General features: G+C 42.1%; 1 protein-coding gene across 9 annotated transcripts in view; it reads right to left on the reverse strand.

Annotated features, from left to right (window-relative positions):
* The window catches only part of map2 (microtubule-associated protein 2), a 138484-nt gene extending 132002 nt beyond the window's left edge, over positions 1 to 6482 (reverse strand). For 3 of the 9 annotated variants that reach the window (XM_082969047.1, XM_082969046.1, XM_045707554.2), the window contains exon 1: positions 6347 to 6480. The gene's annotated coding sequence lies outside the window, so the exon portion shown is untranslated. Of the gene's footprint in view, positions 1 to 6346 lie in introns of all 9 variants that reach the window. The other 6 variants (XM_045707559.2, XM_045707557.2, XM_045707556.2 and 3 more) reach the window with 5 other exon arrangements.
* Between the last annotated feature and the right edge of the window lie 1605 nt (positions 6483 to 8087).

Raw genomic sequence — 8087 nt, forward strand, 5'->3', positions numbered from 1 at the left:
TGTACAGGTTGCCCTCTACCATCTACAGCACTAAGCTAATAATAATATATAACCTGGCCTATGAGTGTCCATGAGTGTCTCTCTGCTGCCAGTGCGGTCTCAAGGAAGAGAAACAGACTCAAACAAACATGGGAACGTCGGAATTGAGATTAAGTATCTTCTACCTCCCACACTAAAGGTCAGGTTCCTTTGTAAAACCTAGTATGTATTAATCAGGGCATTAAATTACATCACTATCTGATTGTAGGTGATTTAAAGCTGTGCCAGTCCAGCCGTTTTGGGCACATTGCCCCTGGCTATCAAACTCTCCTCTAACTAGGCAGCAGAACTACCTCTCTGATGTTGTTGATAGGTTTTATAAGGACAAGCCAGCATCCCACATGGCACCCTATTCCCTAGTAAAGAGTCTTAGAAAGAAATGTGCTATCTAGAACCTAAAGCAGTTCTTCAGCTTTCCCCATAGGAGAACCCTTCAAAGAACCCTTTTTGATTCCAGGTAGAACACTTTTGGTTCCAGGTAGAACCCTTTTGGGTTCCATGTAAAACCATTTCCACAGATGATTCTACATGGAACCCGTTTGTAATGCATGTCACTATTTGTAGCTGTGTAGTCTGTTTGTTTGTGTTGTTGATCTTGGCTAGATTAATGTTCTGGTCGGTAGCTAGCTAGCACTCACTCATTCACGTGGCTGCTAGCACAGTCATAAAAAGGGGCATGAGGGAAGCCCTACAATATTATGTTTTTATATATAGTGAGAACGCTCGGGAGCAGGCTATGTTGAAAAGTAATCTTTAGACATGTTGTACTTTTCTTGAATATAGTTTTGTAATTCACTAAAACAAGCCGACCACAAGAAAATTGTGTTTGAAAAAGGTCAAGTTTTTGCTGTGAGCCAATGGGGTAACCTAGGAAACCACAGGTTGTTTTCCCCACAGGCGGGCGGGGACGCGACATTCTAATACCGACTGGGACTATGAGACAGCCGAAGAACCCTTTTGGATCCCTTTTTTTATAAGAGTGCATAGTAAACTACTTTGGACCAGGGCCCTGTTCCAAAGTAATGCACTAATTAGCGAATAGGGTGCCATTTGGGATGCATCCTAAATTGTTGTTGTGAGTCTCTCTAAAACACAACAACCATCTGAGGTCTGCTTGCGTCAACAGCTGAGGAAAACAAGGACAACTTGGATCTCAATATCAAGGAAAACTGAAAGTCCCAGAGACTTTAGCTCTCAGCAGATGAGTCCTGTTCCAATAATTGATGCAGAGATCCTCTTGGGGTGACCAAAACAACTGCTGCCTGCCTGCAGTCACAGAGTTAGATAGTGTACCAACTGGCATCCTATTCCTTATATAATGAGTTACCTATGGGCCCTGGTCACAAGTAGTGCACTATATAGGGAATCGGGTGCCATTTGGGACAGGCCCACTGAGTTAGTTGGCGCTAGCAGGGTGGATGGGTGGATAGTGCCAGACTGGCAACTCGGCCCACAGGGCAGGACAGGGAGGGAGCTGTCTGGGCAGCTTAGCCTAATGAGTGTCAGCTGAGAAGGGCTGTGACTTAGGGTGGTGGTGGGCCAGACTGGTCACACTACACACACACACACCACTCCTACACCCAGGGAAGACAGTACCCATCTCTTCGGACCAAGCAGAGCACTACTAGAGCTGTGAGTAAACCAGAACCTTGGAACAAAGAGGAATTATAGAACACAGCCTAGAAGGCACACGCACGGGCCGTCACACACATCAAGTTACGTCAGAATTTGGCCAGAGTAAGTGGGGAGTACATGCCTTTGGCTGCTGCTCACACACACACACACACACACACACACAAGGCATGAGTTTGGATTATGGCTGGCTGCAGTAGCACTGGGACAGACAGACAGACAGACCAGGTTATGTAAAACTGCTGCTGCACCACTCTGACATAACCTGCTGACATTACCTCATAACCTGCTGACATTACCTCGTAACCTGCTGACATTACCTCGTAACCTGCTGACATTACCTCGTAACCTGCTGACATTACCTCGTGACCTGCTAGCATTACCTCATGACCTGCTAGCATGACCTCATAACCTGCTAGCATGACCTCATAACCTGCTGACATTACCTCAACTTAAAACCCACAACCCTAGCTACATCTCAAATGGCACCCTATTCACTATTTAGTGCACTACATATGACCAGGGCCAATAAGGAATAAAAGGTAATTTGGGACAAACCCCTGGTCAAAAGTAATGCACTATATAGGAAATAGGCATTTGGCACACGCCAAAAACTTGCGTGCGCTAGATTGCTAGCTCGTTAGCATTTATGTTAATGTCCTCAATCTATCACTAGAGATTAGGCATTAAATAACCTGACACCAGACCGGCTTTATCCCCTCAACTCAATACTGGCGTGTGTCTGTTTTCTATAAACAATGGACACAACGGTTTTCATTCATAAAAACCAACTCCATCGTCTTTTCCAGACAACTCAGTGCTGAAGTGGTACTGAACATTTTATCTCAGGAACACAGCAGGTGAAAGGGTGATCAATATTGAAATAGAAAGACCTCTTCAATGTTAATGAAATAGAAGTCTTACTGTGGTCCATTGAAGCTCTCTCAGGGGCCTACTTTGTGTGTGTGCGCGTGACTGGCTACTTGTTAATGCACAGCCTTTCTATATTGATTACTTACACACTGACTGATTCATTGACTCAAGTATATATCAACCAAACACATTGCACAGTTAAAGACAACTATTCCCTCTTTAATTATTTGTCTTGATAGGTCAACTTTTATATTTCTAATGGATTGATTTATACAAACTACTACCATATATGTGCCTTTCCCATGGTAAATGTAAATGTGCATGCTTTCAATGATAGCGTTTTTAGAGCTGGTGTTACAGCCAAACTGTTTCTTATGGAGAATGACTTGCATAGAAATGCTCGTCTACACAATTCCTTTCCATATCATTTGCATGGCATTTGAAAGAGCTGGAACTGGCATTCAACAGTGGACTTACATTGCAACCATATTGCACACAGCCTTTGCATATCATCCTTATTTGACTATGTAAACCAAATAACAGACATTACAATAACATATCCAAACCAGGTGCCTGGTGATCTGGTTCACTAAGTACACAGTCCTTAGGGGAAGAACACACACGCATAGGTATGCACAGGTACGCACAGGTAGGCCCGCATGCACACACACTTGTCAGGACAGTGTGATCCTGATAAGGTAGGAAAACATGTTCACACACACACAATTTATATGATCCAGAAGTATGCAACTTTCTGCTTCAGTCAGTTACATTTCTCCTCATGTATCAAAGGAAGAATAAATACTTTGATGTATTGCCATGGCCAGTAGAGAGATGTCGACACAGACCAGGGGCAGACAGGCTCAGATCCCAGATAACAGATGTCTATCAGTCAGTAGGGAGGAAACCAGCAGGAAGACTATCATATCTGGAGTCTTCAAGAGTTCTCATGCCAGTGATAGGAACTCACAAGAAGAAAGCCTGACTGACCATCAACCATCACTCCCCCGAGACGAGACAGAGACAGAAAGACAGAGATGGAGAGACAGATGACAGAGAGAGGGAGAGGGAGGGAGAAAGCCCTTGAGAGACTATTCTCATCCTGAATGCATCAGGCCTTTAACACCTGAACCAATGGACACAACCACAACCAGCAGGGATGGAAAGAAATCAATATAGCTTTAATATCATGTATATCTGATTACACTGGTGAGCATCTACAGGGTTCCAAAAAGGGATCTTCTGTCTCCATAGGAGAACCCTTTTTGCTTCCAGGTAGAACCCTTTTTGGTTCCATGTAGAACCCTCAGTAGAAATGTTCTACATGGAACCCAAAATAATTATTTAAATGGTTCTCCTTTGGGGACAGCCGAAGAACCCTTCAAGGTTCTAGATAGCATGTTGTTTTTCTAAGAGTGTATGTTCCACTCAATATCTGTTTAGTATTGGACTGAAGTCTCAAGGTTTTACCTTCACCCTGATGCCTTGTTGTCATATACAGTACAGAGTTTCCCCTGGGAATTTTTTCAGCAGCGGTCACAGAGTAAAATGAAAAGTTCTATCAGTGGCGGTGTGCGGCTGCAAAATGCATATAGGGGAAACACTGCAGAACAGGCCTCTAAAATGGACAATGGCCGCTTCAGCATCTAAAGAGCCCCTCAGTATTAGTCAGTAGTGCTCTATTGCTCTCTCAATAAAAGCTTTGGAGCTGAATACAAAGGACACTCTACTCCCAGTAACTGTGCTGCACAGAGGCAGTGGAAGCACACTCATTACTAGCCTAGATGCCAGTCTGTTTGGGGTCTCTTGCCAACTCCTTGTCTCGCCTCAATTCCATGAGGAGTTGGCAAGAGAGCATAAACAGACTGGTATCCAGGCTTACTCATTAGACGTCTGCTCATAACTACTGTAATGTAAAGGCTAGGGAAAAAATACAATTCATCATCATAAGTCATGATATTCATTTACATTTTAGTCATTTAGCAGATGCTCTTATCCAGAGCGACTTACAGTAGTGAATGCATACATTTCATAATTTTTTTCTTCTTCTCCATACTGGTATTTGGTATTCATCCTCTCTGGTGTCAAGGGGGAATCATCCGAACAATGTTTTCTACAAGTTATTGTGTGCAATCCTATTGTAACATAATGATAATAACATGCATGAATTAAAAGGTGTCTGAGATTAGACTGATCCATAGTGAACACCGCCATCGAGAAAAACATGTATATCAAACACAAAGATCCTACATATACAGTAGGCTAGGTTATTGTTGAATTGCCATGATAATTAACCAAGACAATCTTATGACTCAGCATCTTGTGTGTGTGTGTGAGAGAGAGAAATACAGGCAGGACGACAGAAATACAGACAGAGAGAGGAAAGGGGCAGTGGGGCACCAATTTCGCCTAAGCCTCGAGAACCATCCCTTCTATTGCTTCCACAGTCATTCCATTAGGCTGCACTGGGTTCGCACCGTCAACAATTATAGATCATCTATAGCAGGGATGGGCAACTGGTGGCCGGTTTTGGCCTGTGTACCCCCTTCTGAATGCCCTCTGATCTTTTTTTCTTCATTTTTATGTCACCTAATATTTTTGGGATTGCTAAATTAGTTTAGCAGCCATATATCTAAACGTGTTATCATGGGTGAATTACCGGTGTGTGGGCCCCAATTGATTTTGTTAGTCAGTCTCACTCAGATATCATATTAAAAACTGCTAACGTTCTCTCCGTCCCATGGCAAAATGTGTAGAATGGCAGCAAACTTGCTTTAAAACTGCAACATTTGTTCTACACCCCATGGCACAATTTGTAGAATTGCAAGAAATTAACTCTAAAACATAAAAAAAAATCTGGGTCTGCTGGGTGGTTCTAATGATGTGGTTATGCAGACCCGTGAGCAACTGTGGCCCCCACCCCTATTAATTAAAGTTGCCCATCCCTGATCTACAGCCTACCTGCCAAGCTCTCCTAGTCTAAAACGATCCAACAACTGTAGCCTAATCGTAGATAATCAAGATGATATCTGTCTAAATCAAACAAGAGGTTGCTTTGTCTTAAATCATCACTGAACAATTGCAACAAGTAAAACAATAGCATAGCCTATCATCAGAAACATCTGCGGTGGGCTTTTTAAAAAAACGGAACAGGGAGAGAAGGTTTTGGTAGCTTACACAATTGGTCGTCAGTAAACCGGGACTGCCGATGTTTCAGCACCATAAGTGCTGGACCTAACCAAAGCAGCGCGTCAAATTCACCCGCGTACTACAGACTGTCTGAGGAAGACAACGACCGAACGTTCTCCCTGCGGCGCCGACTATGCGTTCAGTAATTAACATAAATAGGCTTAACAGCATACGAATTATATCAATAATGCTTTTATTTCATGTGGGCTACCAAGATAAGATGATTGATTGGTTCAATAGGCTACGACGGCCAACAAACTACACATTTACCATTCATTCTAGGTGATCCATCATGGGCAAATTCCAATCTTCAAATTTCACATTTTTAAATAAATAAAAAATGCAGAGGTAGGTCGCATTTGAAGTGTCCACAAAATATGTCCGGCACTCTTCGGCAGTCAGACACAGTCGCAATGAACAATGCGTCCTTTCTCTGAATCAATTCAATTGAGTACCTCAAATTATTTATATTAATTCATGCACTGATGCACACAATGAGAAAACTTAATAAAACCAACATGGTGATATGAATGAATAAAATAGAAGATACAGGCAAAAACTCATGACCATTTCCCATTTACATTATGGTTTTCATCTATATATATAATCATACCTGTTCGTTGCAGTGGCTTTGCAGTAGAACTCGTTCTCAGAGCACAGTGACTGGCAACGGAATCCTGGGCCCACTTCACCCCTCCCGCTACTCCGTGACTACCGTAAGTATTTCAAGAGGGGCGCTAACGAATTCAATACAGTCTATACCGGTCTATTATATACACTGCACATGTCTGCCTAGTATAACTCATAGACTATAGAGGATGTAGCAAAATGTGTTACAGCGAACCATGGATTAAAATCGTAATATAACATTTCCATTTCTAATAAAAGCAAATGACTATGACACTTGGTTAGGATGATATTATTAATGGAGTGCTATTTTGACATTAAAAATAGCACTCAACACCAGCCTATCAGTTCTTTAGGTAGGCTACCATTTTGCACACAGCATACAATGCATTGAGGGCAGGCAGACTTATGTGAAGGACAGTGAGCAGGATGACTGCTGGCACCCTATTTCCTTTATAGTGCACTACTTGACCAGGACCAATACGCAAATGTTCCCTGAAAATAATGTCTTCCCCCTAATGGCCATCGGACTAGTATTTAGTATTTTATTAGGATCCCCATTCACGGTTGCTGAAGCAGCAGCTACTTTTCCTGGTGTCCACACAAAACATGACATAATACAGAGTAGCAATAGACAATAACCGCTCAATGGCTGTATAGGGAATAGAATGCCATTTGGAATGCAAGTATGGTGTGTTATGACTCACTGAAACGCATTGGAGCCGACAGGCTTTTCTCATCATGACAGATCAATACCCTAACCTTGTTTCAGGTCAACCCTCATAAACAGCAACATAGCCACACAGTGAAAGGGTAGTTAGGGTCACCTACTACTACATACAGTAGTTAGTAACCTGGACTTTGTCCCAAATGGCACCCCATTTCCTATATAGTGGGCTACTTTTGGCCAGACCCCTATACTGCAAATAGGGTGCCACCTGGGATGTAGGCCTAGTCCACCAGGCTGGTTAGGTCATGTTATTGATGTTTTTTCCTGGTCATGCCCAGTAGGCCTATTGTGGAAACACTTTAAACCTTTTTACATATTATAATAAACTTCAAAACAGACTTTTCCTTGGCCTTGCCTTTTGCTGTTATGTGATGGGTGCATAGCCGAGGGAACTAGGGATGCTAAGGGTGCTGCAGCACCCCCTGAAAAATCTGAACAATAATGAAAACTATTTTAAAAAACATATTGGAGAAAAAACATTCCACAAACGTATTGCACTGGGCCTTTACTAGTCATGGATTAGCGGACCAATACAGCCATCTGTAGCACAGGTAAATATTTTTTTTTCTTAGCTCCCCCCCCCCCGAAAATAAGTCACAGCACCCCCACCCATCTTCCTGCAGCTATGGATGTATTCAGGTTGAAGGTTTAAAGCCCCCATGCAGTCTGTCATTTTATTTTCAGCACTGTTTGTCTAGGAAATCACTGTGTTTATTTAATGAAAACTCCAAAATATATTTTTTAACATTTATTTCCCTGAGCCTCCTTTGGCCCTTAAAAAGCTCAGCGTGATCGTGTGGGCATTAGGAAACTTATGTGAAAATATTTACAGTGCCTTGCAAAAGTATTCATCCCCCTTTGCGTTTTTCCTATTTTGTTGCATTACAACCTGTCATTTAAATTTATTTTTATTTGGATTTCATGTAATGGACATACACAAAATAATTTGTGAAGTAAAAAAATTAAAAAAATAATTAAAATAATTATAAGGAATAAA

The sequence above is a fragment of the Salmo salar genome, chromosome 25 (genome assembly GCF_965601325.2).
Source record: "Salmo salar chromosome 25, fSalSal1, whole genome shotgun sequence".
In the NCBI taxonomy this organism is placed as follows: Eukaryota; Metazoa; Chordata; class Actinopteri; order Salmoniformes; family Salmonidae; genus Salmo; species Salmo salar.